This window comes from Panthera pardus, unplaced genomic scaffold, assembly GCF_024362965.1.
Source record: "Panthera pardus isolate Hobbes unplaced genomic scaffold, ASM2436296v1 HiC_scaffold_16, whole genome shotgun sequence".
In the NCBI taxonomy this organism is placed as follows: Eukaryota; Metazoa; Chordata; class Mammalia; order Carnivora; family Felidae; genus Panthera; species Panthera pardus.
Window position 1 is genome coordinate 130,331,266 of NW_026526721.1, and position 20,772 is coordinate 130,352,037.

Sequence of the window (20,772 nt, forward strand, 5' to 3'; positions counted from 1 at the left end):
CTAGGCACAGCCTGTGCTCCCCATTCTCCATTTCTTTACTGTCCTGTGCCCACCTTCCTCATATCATTTTAAAACAGGCTGCTTCTCATGTTTCACCGACCCGCCTGACTCAAGGGCATTCAAGTTTTATGAACTTCACTCTATGGTTCAAAACTGTCATTTTTAATGCCTCCATACTGTTACACTGAATTTATGTGCCGACTTTTACCTAGTCATTCTTCCACCAAAAATTTAGTGTTTTTCACTGTAACACTGAGTGAACATCCTTAGGAACAAAGCTTTTTCATCCAGGGGAATATTTACAGGCATCACATTTCTAGGAGTGAGGCTAATTACAGGAGTGTGTTCCCTCTGTGAAGAGTCATATGGGCATTTGTGATTTCTGTACTTTTCTGTATATACGTTGGGTTGGATTCAAGGATTTAAAAAAGTTTGTGAGAATGGAATTATTAGGTAAAAATGTATAAATATTCTTACGACTTTAACCTTAAGAAACGCTTCTTTATTCTTCATTTCAGTGGATTTGGTGAAATGAAAGGTCAGAGTTTTTGGGGTATTTTTTTCCTAGAATTTTCAAAGCATTATTGCTAGACAGTGCTGATGGTGATGCTGACAGTAACCAGTGAAGGCATTAGTCACAGGCTCTAATTCATTTTATAAGCTGTTATTGATCAGTACTATTCAACACTGCAATCTCCAGAACACAAGCCAAAGGTATTGTGGCAGACAAATGTATCTAGTTTAGAGCCTAGAAATTATAATGTTAAGATACATACATTTTAAATTTTAACTTACTTTTAAACGGTACTTTAGAGTTTGTAAAATACTTTTACATTCATTATTTCAAATGATCCTTGTGAACAAGGCAAGTCATCGAACATCTATCTCTATTTGATGGATGAGAATAAGTAGGTTGGCTTTTGCAAACTCACACAGCTAGTGGCTGATGGGGCTTAAACTCAAACACAGGTCCTGTAATTCCAAGTGCTGGGGGGATCCGCAGCCCTAAGGCCCTGGGCTGTCCGGCTTGAATCAATTTCCCACCTTCTGCCTGGAGATTATCAGGACCCATCCCAGGATGCCTCACATCCCTAGTCACCTCATTCACCGCTAGAAACCCAAGCTTGCCTTTTGCTGACATTTAGCAAACCCTGTCACTCCCCCCGTGCATGGATGACTTCGGCGACCCGCCCTCTTTCTCCCATACCCTACTCCTCTCACCATTCTTGTGGTATCATTATTCTTGATCTCTCTGACTTTGGCCGTTCTCATATCCAATTACCGTTTTCTTTACCCTCCTCAGTTGTCCACCCCCACAATCATTCCCTTGACCTCCTTGGCACCAAGAACCCTGCCTCTTCTGGAATCAGTTTCAAACCTTACGCTCTACAACCATCTCTTTATACTCTTCCACCATACTTACTCCAGCTCTTCCACTTCATGGTCACCTGCAGTCTTTCTGCCTGTCACCTAACACCCTTGACTCTTTCACTCCCCTCTTCCTTTGTCAGACTCCTCTAGCAAAGCTGTAAATTAAATCCAGACATTTACTTACTTATGCCTGTACCTCAACAAAAACATTCCAGGAGAGAAATATCCAATTCTCTAAAAGGTCCCATTTAAATAATTACTGATCATAATTCAAAATGGCCCACATCACTGCCCATGATTCTACTATACTTCTCTGGTATGCTTATTTTCCATGGCTCGAAGTAACTATTTCACACCTTCTTTATTCTACAACTTGCTAAGTCCCACCAGAGGATGACTTTACCTAATATCCTATTGAGAAAATAGAAATGAACACATAGAGATTCCCCATCTTCTCAGTGCCCAAATTACCCACCTCCCTGAATCCATCACCACTTACTTGGCCTTCCCTCTGTCCCTAGTGAAGGGACCATCCATGCTTCTGTAAAAGACCATCCTCTCTCTGAGTGCTTTGGATCTCAGCCTCTGTCACCATCCCAGTGACCTTCCCTCCAACAGGTATCTTCTTTCTTTTCCTTCTCCTCTATTTCTACGTCTACTGGAGCATACATATCAGGACACAATATGATCTAATGCCCCATTTTAAACAAGAAGCTTCTCGGGCACCTGGGTGGCTTAGTCAGTTAAGTGGCTGACTTCAGCTCAGGTCACAATTTCACAGTTTGTAGGTTTGAGCCCTGCATCAGGCTCTATGCTGACAGCTGAGCCTGGAGCCTGCTTCAGATTCTGTGTCTCCCTCTCTCTCTGCCCCTCCATTGCTCATGCTCTGTGTCTCTATCTCAAAAAAATAAACATTAAAAAATTTTAAACAAGAAGCTTCTCTTGACCTCCACACTCAATCAGTTCACTTGCTTCCTGATCTATCACTTTGACCTCCATTGCTAGCAAAACTTCTTGAAAGGGTTGCGTGTGGCTGCTGTTTCTACTTCCCGACTGCACACTCTCTTTTAGTCTACTCCTCTTGGGCCTTAGTCCTCCTTCCTTTTATAAACTACTCTTGTAATGACCTTCATGTGGCCAATTCCCCTGGCATCTTTGTATGTATCTTGACATCTCAGTGCATTCAACAGCTGACTGCTCTCTTCTGCAGACCCTTCCTTCTGTTGCTTTTGGTAACACTGCCTTCACCAGGAGTTTTTCCTATTATGCTGTCTGCTTCTTTTTAGCCTCTTTGGCCTTTGCCTCTTCCTCCTCTACATTTCAGAGTCTCTAATACCATTTATAGACCGAGGACTTCCGGTATGTCCACCCTGTCCTTCACCTACAACTCCAGGCTTGTGAATCAACTGCCCAGTTGGTACCACCAACTGGATATCTAAAGGGTATTTCACTCAACCTCAATATGGTGACAAAAAGAACTCTTAATTATAAGTAAAATGCTATGAAAGTTGGGAAAATAAAACCCCCCATGGAGGAGGAGAAGACACCATCTCACTTGGGCCATAACAGGTGGAGGGAAGCCAGGTGGCAGCGAATAGTGGGAGTGCTGGCAAACCAGTGAGTCAGTTTGGCATGTGAGAAGGGCGTGTGAAGAAGTGTGAGAACCAGATGACCATAACAAATGTTAAAGAAACTTTAGAATCTGACCAGTAATTTCACCTGTTGATGAGAAAGAAGCCCCAAAATGTCCCCTGAAACCACAACAACTAACAGTTTCTGAATCTTCTCTATGTGCCAGGATCTATTCTGAGCATCTCCTCAGATCATCCCATTAAATCCTATGGATATGATATTGTTATTTCCATGTTACAGATGAGGAAATTGAGATATAAGAGGATATCGAATAACTTGCCCACTGTCACGTAATTTTTAAGAGGTGGAGCTGGGACACGAATTGCAGTAATTTCTCTCCAGGGCTCACTTTTCATCACTGTGGATTCAGAGACCCTGGAGTTGAATATTGACTCTACCTGTCACTGGCCATGTGATTTTGGGCCACCTCTCTGAGCCTTGAATTTTCATATTTAAGTGCAGATTACACACATGCACACGTGCACACACAGACACACATATCTTAGCATAGTACCTGTCACCTACCACATGCTTATTAGCCATTGTTTTATTACCACAAACATTACCATTGCTTTCCTGATGGTGGATTGCACCATAGTCCGATTTCAGTTTAACTGCAAACTTTAAGCAGTTTTGTAGTTTTACCCCTGGTTAAGACACTATTTTAAATATTTTTATCTTCTCTGAATGAATTTGGAAGAAAAAAAAAAGACACAAGAGAGCCAGTGGCAGAGTGGAAGTAAAAATAAAAAGTAATTTTGTAGGAATAATCATAAAAACCTATTTTAGCAGAAAGCATTAAGAGAACATAGATTATTCTTCAGGCATAGTTTAAGGAAAGCTTGAAAATGATTTTATAGAATATAAGAAATCCCTGAACATCAAATATGTATGAGTCACTGCAGGAACAGAACAGTGCAAATGTATTTCCCCATTAATACTGTGGTCTTAGTGATCATTCAGCACTAATTAGCAGTAGGAAACTTTATCAAGGATGGATTTTGTGCCCCTCCTCTCCACATCTAGTATTTCAAATGGCTGTCTCTGAATCTGGTGGGCAAAGACAGAACAGATCTCTCTACAGAGGCAGACAGCTACACTGTTGATGCTTGGGTGACATGTGGCACCCTTACCTCCAGAGGACATGTGACTTTCAGACCCCTTTTTGTAAATGGTGCTTGCCTTCTGCTCTGTCCTCCCTGGGCAGTAGAATCTTGAGTGCAACAGTTGGTTGGAGACCCTGGCAAAGCTAACCTTCCCTGTAAGGATTATTTTGTTTGTGACTTATGCACCCTCCGTTGTTCATAACCACTGAACATGTAGATGGATAAATACTGACTAAAACCCCAAATCTGGCTTGTTTACAAGAGATACACCTAAAACAAAGGGCATTGAAAGGTTGAGAGTAGACAAATACATTTAAAAAAAGATATGCCAGGCAAATAACTAAAAGAAATCTGGAGATAGCTATGTTAACATGAGACAAAATAGATTTTAAGAAACAAAGCATTATTAGGATAAAAAATGCCTCTAGATATAAAATAGTTTAATTCACCAGGAAGAAAAAATTCTAAACTAGTATGCATCTAATAAAGTAGAATCAAAATATATAAATCACTACAGGGAGAAATAGTCAGAAATGTCCCCATAATATCGGTTTTCAATACACCTTGCTCAGTTACAAATGATAGGTGAAGCTTTAAAAAAATTAGTAGTGATACAGAAAACCTGAATATACTTAATAAGCTAAATGTAATAAACATATATTAGACCCTCTCCCTCCCTGACAATTAGAGAACCCTCATTCTTTCCGGGCTTTCATAACATTTACAAAATCTAACCATATTCTAGACAGCAATTCAAGCCTCAACATATTTCAAAGAATTGACTTTATACAAACTCTAGTTATCTGACCACAGTACAATTGATAGGGATCTGTAACAAAGATATAGATTAAATAGTACTGTGTTTGTAAATTTTTTTATTCTAAATAAATTACGGGTCAATGAAAAAGTGAGGCATGCTATAAACAAACTCATTTTAAGTCAAAAGAAAAGTGATAGGTACTCTAGCATTATAATATTTCAGTGTAAATTTATTCTGACACTCAGAAAACATGCTGTAATATCTCTGCAATGATGCATCTGAGTATTTTAGAAATCATAAAATAGAAAATTCTATTTAAGGGGACTCTTGCTGTTACCTAAGATGTGAGAAGAGAGGGGAGTACTCCTTATGCAGTTCAAATTAAGGAAGAGACTGTAAGTTTGTTTTTTTCTACTGGAGGGAGGGAGGGAGGGAGAGACAGGGGGCAGGAACCACCCCTTCCATTAGGTGGGTATCTCAAATTAAAAAAAAAAAAAAAAAGCAAAACAAATGCATATTTTCAAATAAAAAGAACTACATGTTTTCATTCTTTCTCATCTATTTTTTCCTATGCTCCACATCTTTAATCAATTTTATTCTCTTGTTCAAAGTCTTTTAAGTATTTAAGGGATCCTAAAGGTCATGTTAGTCCAGATGCTTCATTTACAGGCCAGTGCTCTTTGGGCTGGATCTCTGTCCTGCCCAGATGGATGGCAGACACAGGGGAGCTACAGAAAGCCTCCCCAGGCTTCTGAAGGAGCTCCAGCTTCCTGGAGCCTACCTCCAACATGTGTTTGGCTGATTCCCCAGCTAAAAACTTCATTAAACCACAAGAGAGCTCTTTCTCCCCTGCCTATTTTCTCCAAACTCAATCTCTCATCCTTCAAATTCCTTTACTGACTGACCTCCTCTCCTGTTTACTTATAATTTGCAAACAATATATTTTATCTCATCTATTTATTTACCCATCAATATTGACTGCTCTGTGTGCCTTCTAATTATCTATCTCTCTCAGGAGCTTGGAAGAAGATGCCCAACAAAAATATCCTCATTTTTTAAATTTATTTTTTTAAGTGTATCTATTTTTTAGTAATCTCTGTACCCAACTTGGGGCTCAAATTCACCACCCCGAGATCAAGAGTCTCATGTTCTACCAACCACGCCAGCCAGGTATCCCTGTCCTCACATTTTAAGTATTATTTTAATTTTGCAACAATCTCACACTTAGAGAAAAGTTACAAGTATAATACAAAGAACCCTTTTTTTCACTGAGCCTTTTGAGAATAAGTTGCTAACCTGATGCCCCTTCCCCTTTATACTTGGTGTGTATTTTCTACAAATAAAGACACTCTATTACATAACCACAGAATGGCCATTAGGATCAGGAAATTAACACTGATACATTACTGTCATCTAATCCTCTAATCCATTCAAGTTTCCCCAGTTGTCTAATAACGCCCCTTATTACAAAAGGATCCAGGTCAAAATAATCACGTGCTTTATTTAGTTATCATGTCTCTTTATTCTCCTTCAATGACTATTTTGTAGACTGTCCCTCATTTTTGTGTTGCCCTTGCTTCTGGGAGTTACTGACTCCCACCCTCTGGCTATCTCTCTTTTTATATATTAGCCTGAAAGATAGGAGTAGAACTTTCCATTATTTTGGGACATTATTAGAAAGCTCCAGCTACACCAGTTCAAGAAGTTTTGCTCTTCTCTTGGGTCCAAAAAAATGCCTTGGTAATAATAGTATCTTGTTACTTTCAGGTGCCTAGTTGTTAATTCATCCCTATGGCTTTGTTCCCTGTATTCAGTAAGAAATAAGGGATCCTCATAGGGAAAGGAAGTAACTTGTGAATTAAGTTTCCAGAGACTCAAGAAAGAATGCCCTGAACATTCTGCTCACTTTGTATCTACACTTGAACAACAGGTAGAAATCTTATAGTTGTCATGCCCAACTGAATTTCCAAGCTTCCTCCCAAAATATCCTAATGCTGCAGCCTTCCCCATTTCTGTTCATGTCAGCTCCTCCTGCCTTCCAACTACTCTGGCCAAAAACCTTTGAGTCATTCTGGTTCCTCACTTTCTCTCCTACTCCAGTAGTCCAGCATCAATCATAACCAGACCGGTTAGTAAATCCTATCAGCTCCATTTTCAAAATGTATGCAGGACCCCCACACTTCTCACCATCTCCATCACATCTGCCCTGGTCCAAGCCACCACACTCTCTCACCTGATTGTTGCAATGGCAATGGCATCTCAGTTGATCTTCTGCTCCTACCCTTGCTCCCCTATAGTCTGTTGTCAATTCAGCAGTCAGAATGAGTCAGATCCCTTCACTCCTCTGCTCAAAACCCTTTCTTGGGCTCCCCATCTCACTCAGAGTGAAGTCAAGGTCCTTCCAGTGGTCTACAATATCCTGAACGATCTTCCCACCATGCTCTCCAAATTCATTTCCTCCAAATTCATTTCCTCCCCACCTCACTCCATTCCCCCTTACTGGCCCCTTGCTCTTCCTTGAATACCTCAGGCACATCCCACCCCAGGGCCTTTGCACCTGCTATTCCCTCTGACAAGAATATTCTTTCTCCAGATATCCATATCTCCCTCATTCATCTTCTTCAGGTCTGTGCCCTCATGTGATCTTTTCAGAGAGACCTACAAGACCACCCTTTTTAGAAATGTAACTTTTACCCCCATTCTGCACTATTATCTTTCCCTGTTTTGTATTTTTTTCTTTTAGCATTTGTTACTTTCTAGCACAATCTGTTCTTCCCTAATATTTTACCATCTGTCATTACCCCCACTACCAAATATAAAATCCATAGGGCACGGATTATTTTCATGTTTCTTGTTCACTGATCCCATTACCTAGAACAGTGCCTGGTATATAATAAGTACACAATAAACACATGTTGGATGAATGAATAGATGCTTTGAAAACCAAGTAGAAAAGGAATATGGTGATACCATATATTTTTACTTAAAATATATGCATCTCCAGGGTTTGTTCCAAGAATTAGCACATAATGAAATTGTAACCTAATTTTGCAAAGTATAAGATCACTTTTGTGATCTTTAGTTGTTGTTTTTCAAGATAAATCACCAATCAAGTGTAGCTTTCAGTATTATTATACTTCATCCCTATTTCAAATCGAATGGCTTTATGGGGCCTATACAATCATCCCTGGATAAAGATGAAAGGACTGAGCTTCATGCTTGACACACGGGGCCATCTGGAAAGCAACCGAAGTCTGCCCCCAGCTGCCAAAAGCCCCCCTCCCTGCTGCCCATGTGAGGCCTTGGAGAAGGAGAGCTCCAGAGGCCCTCAGCACCTCGGAGGGAAGGGATGGCCAAATCAGCGCTGTTTGACAGATGTCACCGTCTGCCATGCGAGTTAAATAAGGCAGAGAGCAGCAGCTGAGGGGATGTTAGCCTCCTGGTCCAAAGGACATTTTAGTGGAGCAGCAAAAAATGTTTAACACGTTCCCCCCTCCCAGAAAAACAGCAAGCAATTTCTCTTCAGGGAGAGAGAAGGAATGAGCTCCCACCAGTTCTGGTAGGTCATCAGGTTGAAAAGCTCCCTCATCCCTTATCTGTTTAGACAAGCTAACAGAAAAGTGTCTTCCCTTCCTTGGAGCTTACTCGCCTTGCGGATCGCTTCTCTACCCAGTAGAAGCTCCCTGATGATGGCTACATTTACAGTTTTATTTTCTGACTAACTAACCACTTGAGGAAAAAATAAAAGCAAAGGGTTTTGTTTGTTTTCAGGTTGGCTCCCCAATGAGTCTTGAAGCCTTGGGGACAGAGTCTTGTCTTTTCTTTTCTTTTCTTTTCTTTCTTTTATTTTCTTTTATTTTGTTAATTTCATTTTATTTTTAAATTTACACCCAAGTTAGCATATAGTGCAACAATGATTTCAGGAGTAGATTCCTTAGTGTCCCTTGCCCATTTACCCCATCTCCCTCCTACACCCCCTCCAGTAACCCTCTGTTTGTTCTCCATATTTAAGAGTCTCTTATGTTTTGTCCCTCCCCCCCCCCCCCCCCCGTTTCTATATTATTTTTGTTTCCCTTCCCTCAAGAGTCTTTCTAAGTCACTCTCGCATCCAGTGTGGTCCTGGCACCAGGCTGCACCCGACTTGTTCGTTCAGCACATTTTTAATGAACACCTGGTACATGCCAAGTGCGGGGAACGCTGCCATCAGCTTGTGACCTCACAGAACTCATATTTTAGTGGGAAGATGACAGATATTAAACAAGGAAACAAGGTTTTTATCAGTGCTGCAAATAAAATGAAAAGGAAATGGAAGACAGAGTGGCTTGCCCAGAAAAGGGTTTGGACCCCTAGGAAGAGTGGGGGTAGAAACGATGGTTGGTGCCAGCCCCCTTTTGACCACCAGGCCCTGTCATGTGAACCAGCACCCTCCTTTTTTGGGTCGGGCCCCACTTCAGAGGAAACATTTGTGGGGATGTGGCGAGAGTACAAACAGAGGCCCAAGCATGTCCAAATGATGAAAAGTTATGAACAAGCTAACAAACTGTTCAATAAAATATGATCTACTTCTTACCCAAATTAACTTTCTAAAGACCTGGAAGGCCAGGTCTGCATTCAGCATTCTCAAACTCCTCAGAGCTCTGCATCAGAATAGGGCAGAAGGGGTGATCCCGCCCCTGGCCCTTTGTCCCCGGATGTCAGCCTGTCCCCTTGTCGTCTAGTCTGGCTCTGTTTCTGGTTGTGAGGGGGCGATTTGCATACACATTTGATACCTCTACCCCTATGTCCAGGATTCACCTATGCTTTCTTCAGATAGCCCTCCGGTGATCTGCCTCAGGGTTAGGGGAGCCTTAGGGGCAGCCCAGACCACCCATGGGAGGAGAGTAGAGGCCCTCTGAGGTAGAGGCCCACAGATTCCGCAAATGGGTTTGGGGCCCTCTGGAGGAAAGAATTGTAGGGCCCCGGGTAACTAGGGCTTGGTGTAGAAGAGGAGAAACAGGCTTTGAGTATGCAAGTCCCCTTGGCCCCATGGTCTCCTTGCTTTACAGGGAAGGATATGGCTGCAGGATGACCATACTGGCACCCTCTATAGCACAGACCCAGTATCCCCCTTTTGCCTGGGGCTAGGGTGGTACTGGAGGAGGGAGGCTACTCTTGCTAATGTAATTAAGAAAGACCTCTCTGAGAGGTGGGAGCAGGGCGGACATTTGAAGGGAGACCTGAATGGTAAGGACAAGTGACCCCTGCACGACTCCCAGGGTGTGGGAGAAGAGAATTTCCCAACAAAGGGAAGAGGAAATGCCCTGTCACCATAAGCCCTATAAGGAAGAAAAGAAGGCAGTAGTGGTTCGGGCCTGATCCGGAGGAGGAGATGACAGGACGCGAAGACAGATGGTTAGGCAGGGGCAGGCCCTGGAGGAATCCGTAAGGAGTCCTCCATCTTGATGCAATGGGTGGCCACTGGGGGACTGACATGATCTGAGCCCTGCTATAACCATAGCATGCTGGGGGCTGTGCAAAACAGATGAATAATAAGGAACCACTGTCAAGAGCAAACCAATAGAAGCACTGCACAAAGCGGTCCAGTGCCCTTTATGTAAGGGTCCTAGCGATTAATTCTTCCCCAAATTTCAGAAGGAAGAAAAACTCAACTCTCCTACTGAGCTGGTTTTTGTAGCTCGTCGGGGTTCTCCTCTTGTGCAGACCACCTGAAAGCACAGAGCTGAGCTGGTGCTTATTTCCAGAGTTGACTATTCATTTCTCAATCTGGCATCCAATCTCAATTTTATATCTCATTACCCATATGTTTTCTCATAGACTTTCCTCAGAACAGCATGAATTATAAGTAAATGGCAATAGTAATTACATATACAAGTAATTGCGGCTCAGGAGACTGATATCTGACCAATAGTGCTTTTGCAATTGTACACCGAAGTGTTTTGTTTGTCTGGTGTATTGTAATTGCAGGGCGGGTAGCAGGAAGATTCCAGTGTGTGCTGCTGGCCTTGGCTACTAAAAAATTATAGCAAAGGCTCGAGATAGTCTTGCTGAGACTTGCTGAGCAAGTTTGTTGAGACTGTTTCCAATCTCTACAAACAGATTTGTGCTATATCTTTTCATGATCCTCCTAACTTTATTATAAGGATGTATAAAATGTACTTTCGACAAAAAGTATAAAGCATAATACAATGAACACTCACATATTTAACTCCCAGTGTAAGGAACCAAGCAATAACGAATATAGCTGAAGCTCCCTGAATTCCCTGCCCAAATCATAAACCCCTTCTAGTCCCCAGAGGTCACCACTATTTTGAATTTGGTGTTTTATCATCACCGAGCATTTAAAAACTACTTTTACTATATAAGTGTGGCTCTTTGGAAATAAGTAGAACTGCTTTGTATGGTTTTACATTTTGTGTGGTATTAGACTTATCCTTTCCCCCTTTTGCTTAAAATTGTTGACATTTATCCCCTTCACTTCTGTAGTTCATTGATTTTCACTGTGTGCTGTTCCATGACTATTTCTATATTCGTTCACCTGCTGAAGTATATTTCGGGTTGTTTCTGTTTCTCCCCCACCCCCTGCCCACCTTTACTAATAAGGCTGCTACAAACATTCTTGCACGCACCTCCTTGGATTCACTATATCTTAAATTACAAAACATAAACACACCTGGGAAACTCAGCTCTTCAGACACAGTTCTGACCTGACATCATTATTGTCAGATTGGTTTCCCATCACTCATATTTGGTCCATTATAATAGCATCAAGATGGATGTTTATAATAAGAAATACTCCAGAGAGGGATAGAATGATTTAAAAATTAGAACTTGGAACTTTTGAAAAGCCCTGTAAGTTACCAAGGAGTTCATCTAGTCAAACACTTTCATTGTATAGACAAAGGCAGAGATTCCAGAATGGGACTAAGGACAGTGGGTCCTATCCTGGGCCCCCAGTGTGATGGCCATACATATGAAATATAGAAAAAGTAAATTCCCTTGCTTTTCCTTCTATTCACTAAGCCCCCCTAAACCATGCACCATGAAATGTTGACTGCTCAACAAAGTCCTTCTTAGCTGAATTATAACTGTGTTTCCCTTGATCAATTCAAACCACATTTTTTTATTTTTCAAGTCATTTTTACCACGGCTTTGCTGAAGTAGAAGCAAAAGACCTGAAACTAACATAAATTTCCTATTCAAACACAGTAAGAACAATTGGATTTGCAAAGGAAAATAAAAAGAAATCACAAAGGAAAAGAAACTAGAACATTAATATGTTTGGAAGAATTTGTTGGGGACAGGATGTGGGAAACTATGAGTTTCCTGGGAGAAGAGTGAATTTCAAAAGCTGCCTGTCATTTGGTGAGATTCTCCAAGGGCTCCCTCCTTGACCAAACTTTAGTCAGTCCCTACCCTTGATACCTAACCTAGTTCCTATTAGTAACTCTCCATACGCTGACCCCACTAATACTGCCCGTTGACCATAAATCCCCTGCTCGTGTGTTGTGTGGGGCTGAGTTCAATCTCTCTCTCCCCCCTGTTGCAACAGTCTTAAAAAATCTTCCTCGCCTGTTTAATTCTGTTATGTGCAGTTTTTCTTGGACAGATTTACCTCTCAATGCAGAGAGGATCCAGACTGTCACTGGGTCCCACATTACAAGCTGTCCATGTTTGCAATAACCTGAGACAGTCTCAGTGTGTGCCTGGCACGGGAGTATAATCACCAGTGGTACCCATTCCACTGTCAAAAGTGCCCCAGTTTGGACAATAAACCATAGAATTACCCACACATGGTGTGAAATTTACTGGCTAAATTGTCATCGGGACTCTCAGTGCCAAGAGGACCTGCTGGACTTTTAAAATGGTGCTACAGCAATTCAAAGAACAAAAGAGAGCAGACTCCTTAAATGAGAACACTCCTTTCCAGTCCTGACCCCTGAGGCATAGTTACATTAGAATTGTATCATTTTATGTCTAAATTAAAACATTTCTCCATAAACAAAAAATGATGATTTTCATCACTTTGTCTCTCAAACATGTTCATACATTGCCTTTATTATACCTCTCCTTCGATGACTATGGAGGGGTTTATCACAGCACGCTTACCAGGAATGTGACATGCATTCCAGAGCAATGAGGAGAGAGGGAGGGAGGAGACAGAGACACCAGGAAGGCCAATGTGGTGCCGGCCTTAGGAAAAACAACTGAGAATGGGGAATCCATACCTCATTCTCCCATGAATTGCATTAAAAGGCTGAAATGAGTTTGCAAAACAATAATCGAAGCTGACAGCTGCTCTCGACAGGTTGGGACAAATGAAAATTGAGCTGGGCTTTCACATGCTGTGGGGAGCGGGCAGGACGGGCAGGAACCTCCTAACGCCTTTCACTTGGAAACACTGGGTTTCTTAATTGTCTCCTGTCCTGAAGCCAAAGGAGAAGATCCCTCATTAAGGTGACGTTTGCCGAGTGTTTTTGAGAAATGGACGTTTTAGCTCCTTTCACTTGTTTGAAAGTATCTGTAAGAGGCCCATATCGTGCAGGGCTTCCAGGAGTCCAGTGGGACAGGAGAAGTCAAACTCCATCAGCAGGATCTCAGGTAGGGGCCTTCAGGCACAGGCCGGGGTGGGGGTGGCAGGGGGAAGGGCTAGATCAGATAATCTCCAAATTTCATCCTATTGGGAAAGTCTATGATTCTGCCTCAATGGACTCGGCATGGGTCTGTTAACCCCGTTTTATAGGTAGGAAGATTTGAATGAGGAAAGAGCAAGGACACTGAAGGGGAGCTGAGCCTCCTGACTCAGCTGAGCTCAGTATGAGACCTGAAAGATGAGACTGTTGATTTAAAAAAAGGAGACTGTTGATTTAAAAAAAAAAAAAAAAAAAAAGGAGTTGGGGCACCTGGGTGTCTCAGTCAGTAAAGTGTCCAACTTTGGCTCAGGTCATGATCTCATGGTTTGTGGGTTTGAGCCCTGTGTCGGGCTCTGTGCTGATAGCTCAGAGCCTGGAGCCTTGCTTCGGATTCTGTGTCCCTCTCTCGCTCTGCCCCTCCCCTGCTCATGTTCCGTCTCTCTCTCAAGAATAAATAAAACGTTAAAAAATTTAAAAAAAAAAAAGGAGCAAAGGCCATCAGAAGGTTGCTTTACTGAAACCTCACCATTCAAAACGGGGTCCTGCCTGCAGCATCCCATCTCTGGACTGCTGGTTAGAAATGCAGAATCTTAGATCCCACCCCAGACCTGCTCAATCAGAATCCGCATTTAACAAGATCACAGTGGATCCAAAACCTTTGAGATGCAGCAAAAGTGGTTCTAAGAGGGAAGTTTATAGCAACACAGGTCTATCTCAAGAAGCAAGAAAAATCTCAAATAAACAACCTAACCTTACACCTAAAGGAGCTAGAAAAAGAAGAACAAACAAAACCCCCCAAAACAGCAGAAGGAAAGGAATAATAAAGATTAGAGCAGAAATACATGATACGACACTAAAAAGATAATAGAACAGATCAATGAAGACAGGAGCTGGTTCTTTGAAAAGATCAACAAAATTGATAAACCTCTAGCTAGAGTCAATAACAACAACAACAACAACAACAACAACAACAAAACAAAAAAAGAGAGAACTCAAACAAAATCACTAATGAAAGAGGACAAAGAAAACTGACACCACAGAAATACAAATAATTGTAAGAGAATATTATGAAAAATTATATGCCAACAAACTGGACAACCTAGAAGAAATGGATAAATTCCTTGAAATATATAACCTCCTTAAACTGAAGCAGGAAGAAATACAAAGTTTGAACAGACCAATTACCAGCAACGAAATTAAATCGGTAATAACAAAGACCCCAAACAAACTGAAGTCCAGGACCAGACAGCTTTAGGTGAGTTCTACCAAACATTTAAACAAGAGTTACTACCTGTTCTCAAATTCTTTCAAAATATAGAAGAGGATGGAAAACTTCAAAAATCATTTTATGAGGTCAGCATTACCCTGATACCAAAATCAGATAAAGACACCACACAAAAGAGAGAACTATAGGCCAATATATCTGATAAAAATAGTTGCAAAATACTAGCAAAATGAATGCAACAATACATTTTAAAAAATCATTCACCATGATCAAGTGGGATTTATTCCTGGGATACAAGGGTGGTTTAATATTTGCAAATGAATCAACATGATATATCATATCAATAAGAGAAAGGATAAAAACCAAGATTTGACAAAGTACAACATCCATTCATGATAAAAACTCTCAACAAAGTAGGGTTGCAGGGGACATACCTCAACATAAGAAAGACCATATATGAAAACCCCACAGCAAACATCATACTCAGTGAGGAAAAATGGAGACCTTTTCCCCTAAGGTCAGGAATAAGACAAGGATGTCCACTTTCACTACTTTTATTCAACATGGTGTTAGAAGTTCATGAGATCAAGTCCTGCAGAGCCTGTTTGAGATTCTCTCTATCCCTGTCTAAACAAACAAACAAACAAACAAACAAAGAAACAAACTTAAAAACAAACAGGGGTGCCTGGGTTGGTTAAGCATCTGACTTCAGGTCAGGTCATGATCTTGCAGTTTGTGAGTTTGAGCCCGCTTTGGGCTCTATGCTGATAGCTCAGAGCCTGGAGCTTGCTTTGGATTCTTTGCCTCCCTTTCTCTCTGCCCCTCCCTTGCTCATGCTCTGTCTCTCTCTCTCTCAAGAATAAATAAACATTAAGAAAATTAAAAAAATAAAAATAAAAGGCAAGGTACTGAACGGAAGAAGAAATTTGCAAATGACATATCCGATAAAAGGGTTAGTATCCAAAATATATAAAGAAGTTATACAACTCAACACCCAAAAAACAAATTATCCAATTTAAAAATGGGCAGAAAACACGAACAGACATTTCTCTAGAGAAGACGTACAGATGACGGACAGACACGTGAAAAGATGCTCAACATCACTCATCATCAGGGAAATGCAAATCAAAGCTATAATAAGCTATCACCTCATACCTGTCAAAATGGCTACAATAAAAAAACACAAGAAACAACAAGTGTTGTCAAGGATTTGGAGAAAAAGGAACCCTGTGCATTGTTGGTGAGAATGCAAATTGGTGCAGCCACTGTGGAAAACAGTATTCAGGTTCTTCAAAAAATTGAAAATAGAACTACCCTATGATCCAGTAATTGCACTACTGGGTATTTACCCCCAAAATACAAAAGCGCTAATTCAAAGGGATACATGCATCCCTAAGTTTATTGCAGCATTATTTAAATAGCCAAATTAATGGAACAGCTCAAGTATCCATCGACGGATGGATAAAGATGTGGTATGTAAATATATGTACATATATATCCATATTTATCCATAATTATATATATTATATATATAATGAAATATTATTCAGTCAGAAAAAAGAATGAAGTCTTGCTGTTTGCAACAACATGGATGGATCTAGAAAGTATAATGCTAAGCAAAATAAGCCAGTCAGAGAAAGACAAATACCATATGATTTCACTCATATGTGGAATATAAGAAACAAAATAAAGGAGCAAAGGAAAAAAGAGAAAAAGAGAGGGAGACAAACCAAGAAACAGATTTTTTTTAAGTTTTTATTTAACTAATCTCTACGCCCAACATAGGGCTTGAAGTCAGGACCCTGAGATCAAGAGTCACATGCTCATCTGACTGAGCCAGCCAGGCGCCCCAAGAAACAGACTCTTAACTATAGAGAACAAACTGATGGTTACCAGAGGGGAGGAGGACAGGGGGATGGGTGAAATAGGTGAGGAGGACTAAAGAGTATACTTATCATGGTGACAAAAAAAAAAAGAAAGAAAGAAAAAGAAAAAGAGAAAAGATCACAGTTCCTTCACATATTCATTCACACTAGCTGAAGTCAAGAATTTCTAGGAAACGGTTTATACTCTTAATAAAGAACAAAAGTTTTTGAACCAAAAAGGAAAAAAAAAAAAACAACAAAAACAAGAAAGCACCCTTCCCACCATAAAACAAAACCCCAAGTCATTTGTAGGCACTTGAGAGTTTGAGAAGCAATGACTGGAACTCTGGATGACACTTTGAATAGCAAGACTCCAAAAAGCATTTAAAGCTACGAATTCTCTTTTGACAGAGTTCTGAGGCTTTTATGCAATCAGGCCAGCTTACCAAGCTCTGAGGCATCATTTCGCATACCAGCACCCTCTGCAGAATTACTAAATTTGCTTATTTATTTATTTTTTTTTAATTTTTTTTAACGTTTATTTATTTTTGAGACAGAGAGAGACAGAGCATGAACAGGGGAGGGGCAGAGAGAGAGGGAGACACAGAATCTGAAACAGGCCCCCAGGCTCTGAGCTGTCAGCACGGAGCCCGACGCGGGGCTCGAACTCACGGAGTGTGAGATCATGACCTGAGCCGAAGTCGGACGCTTAACCGACCAAGCCACCCAGGCGCCCCTAAATTTGCTTTTTTACAAAATGAGTTTAAATCTGATAAGAGTCATAGGAAAGGGACCTCCATCAGTTTCAGACTAAAGCACTCTCTTTCTCTCTCTCCCCTCTTCCCTTTCCTTCTCCCTGGAGACCTGGTGCACAGATTTGCGTTGGTAATAATCTTGTATTCATAACACATTCTCAGCATCATGTTTGTTTCAAGAGGAAGACACCAGCCTTGCTCAGGTTGAAGATTATGAGTTACAGTTTGTTTGGTAGTTTGCTGGGTTTGCTACAAGTCTCTTTTTTGACTAAGCAGGAAATTGTTTTTTCCTTCATTTCAGGAAATACTGTATTCTAATTTTATCTTACTGATGATCTGACTGGGGAGTGACAACCAAGCATAAGCCCATGTTAATAATTTTGTCTTCTTTTCTTTGTTTCTGCAAAAACCACTTGGTGTGAAATAAAGTTTCAATTAGGTCTAATATATGGGTTGTCTTGGGATACACTTGGGAAGACACAGGAAGAATTAAATTGCAGGTTTTAGTTGAACCATATGAAATTGCCACTTTCACAGGTTAAAGAGCAGCAAAACATTGGCAGCTTCTTTTAATCAACCTAATTATAATGTTTCAATTTAGAATTTCTTGACCTAGGGAATATCAAGAGAGTAGCAAGTGCTATTTCTGGAGGCTGGGCTGTTCTATTTCCTTGGAGATTTTTTTTTTTTGGAGGTTAGGACAAATGCTCTGAAGGCTAGATAACCATTTTTCTATTCTGAGCAGCCAGGGAGAAATGGTGTTAGAAGGTCAGGTTTGGTTATAGATTCAGGATGAAAGTATGTATCCTTGAAGGAGGCTTATCACCTTCTGAATCTGTGAAATATATAAATGGTGCCAAACCCTGACACGACAAACTAGGGTGAATTTTTCTACTTCCTTGTTATAGTCAAATGCAGGTAATGGTTTAACTCTGATCACAGCAAGAAGAGCTTTTCCCTGTCACAAACTAACACCACTCTTTAGTCAGAATGTGGGAGAGGAAGAGTCAAAGGTAAGTGTAAGAATCTAGTCCCTTTCTTATTCTTATCACAATTATACTGTAGGCATGCTGTGTTCCATGGTACTCTAAGACTATTCTATGATAGTTCCATGGTACTCTAAGACTATTCTATCATATTCTATGATTCTATTCTATGAATCCCATCAGAGTGTAATGAAGTATTTAAGCGTGCTGGCCCAGGATCATGCTTTAAGTAGCAAAGGTAGGAATCATGTATTATTTGTAATGGTGTGCATAGTGCTTTTAAGAGATCTTGGCACACAGAAGGCATTAACAACTGTTTTATCCCAAGTTTTAAAATTTGTTGAGGGGCTCCTGGGTGGCTCAGTCAGTTAAGCGTCTGGCTTCAGGTCAGGTCATGATCTTGAGGTTCATGAGTTTGAGTCCTGCATCTGGCACTGTGCTAATGGCTCAGGGCCTGGAGCCTGCTTCAGATTCCATGTCTCCCTCTTTCTGTTCCTCCCCTGCTCACACTCTGTCTCTCTCTCTCTCAAAAATGAATAAACATTAAATAAATTAAAATAAAAATTTGTTGAATAATGGGGTGCCTGGGTGGCTCAGGCATTCCTTTAAGCATCTGACTTCGGCTCAGGTCATGATCTCATGTTCCTGGGTTTGAGCCCCGCATTGGGCTAGGTGCTGACAGCTCAGAGCCTGAAGCCTGCTTCGGATTCTGTTTCTCTGTCTCTGTCTCTCTCTCTCTCTCTCTCTCTCTCTCTCTCTCTTTCCCTCTCAAAAATAAATAAACATAAAAAAAAAAGAAATCTGTTAAAATTTGTTGAATAAATGGTGACTTTTAATAACCAATCACATTACCAAGAATTGAAGATATTACATTAAAAATCTTTGTGGATATCGCTTCTTGGCCTTTTGGCTAAGATCAAGTGTAAAAATCTTTGTGGGTCATAAAAACCAATTTGGCAATAAATATCAGGAGTCACATTCTATGAACCAGTAATTATAATAAAAGGTCATATCCTATAAACCAGTAATTGCAAGACACTTATCTTAGGAAAGTTAAATTGTTTGAAATGTTTGAAAACACCATTAGGTAAAAAAATATTTCCCTTATATACATGAGTTGAAAAAAACTGAAAGCCTAAAACTCAAGAATAAGCTATTATAGAGAAAGTAACGGTATTTTTAGACTATTTAATATTTAATAACCTTGGGAAATACTCGAGAAAGGTGAGGGTGAAAAACCTTGACACCAATATCTTATCCTTCTTGTTACCTAGCACTATATCACAAAAATGTCCCAAATTACTTAAAATTCTGCCAAAATAGTATTTTTAATGGCTGTAGAATATTCCATTGGATGTAAATAAAGTTATTAACTGTTTCATGAATACACATACACACACATGCACTAAAAAATAACATGCAGATGGGATCATAGCATCCCTATTGTTCTGTACATTTTCTCAGCTGATAATATAGAGAGCTCATCACATAAGCACACACAGATCTTCATTAATTCTTTTCATCTTCAATGCCAGGATAGTATTCCGCTGCAGAGATACATGTTGATTTTTCAAAACAGCTCTTATTGATTCCTTTAGGCTATTTATAGCTTCTTTGCTATTAAAACAACCCTTCAACAGATACATACATTTTTGTGCATGTATGCAAGTATTTCTGTAGGATAAATTCTGAAATTGCCAGATCAAAGAGAATGTCCATTTAAAAAATTTGAATAGACATTGCCAAATTGCCCTCCAAATTATCGCACCAATTAACATTCACTTCAACAGTGTATGAAAGTAACTGCTTCATTTTAAAGTGGAAACAGTGAGGAATGCCTGGGTGCTCAGTTGGTTAAGCGTCTGGCTTTTGATTTTGGCTCAGGTCATGATGTCATGGTTTGTGAGTTTGAGCCCTGTGTCAGGCTCTGTGCTGACAGTGCAGAGCCTGCTTGGGATTCTCTCTCTCCCCCTCTTTAACCCCTTCCCCATTCCCTCTCTCTCTCTCTCAAAATAAATAAACTTAAAAAAAATAAAGTGGGAACACTGGATGGGATACAGAGTTGATGTCTGAACAACATGGGTTTGAACGGTTTGTGTGGTCCACTTACATGCGGATATTTTACAGTACAGTACTGCAAATGTATTTTCTCTCCCTTATGATTTTTCTTAATGACATTTTCTTTTCTCTAGCCTCCTTTATTGTAAAATACAGTATATAACACTTATAGCATACAAAATATGTATTAATCGACTGTTGATGTTATTGGTAAGGCTTCCCTTGAACTGTAGGCTCTTAGTTAACTCTTGGGGAGTCAACATCATATGCAGATTTTCAATTGTGTGGTGGGTTGGCGCCCCAACTCCTGCATTGCTTAAAGACCAACTGTATTTATGTGTATATGTGTATGTGTTTGAAATAGATCTCGTGAACCCCAACCAT

General features: G+C 40.4%; 1 protein-coding gene across 10 annotated transcripts in view; it reads right to left on the minus strand.

Moving 5' to 3' along the window:
• The window catches only part of NEK11 (NIMA related kinase 11), a 287,681-nt gene that overhangs the window by 11,274 nt on the left and 255,635 nt on the right, over positions 1–20,772 (minus strand). The window lies entirely within an intron of this gene.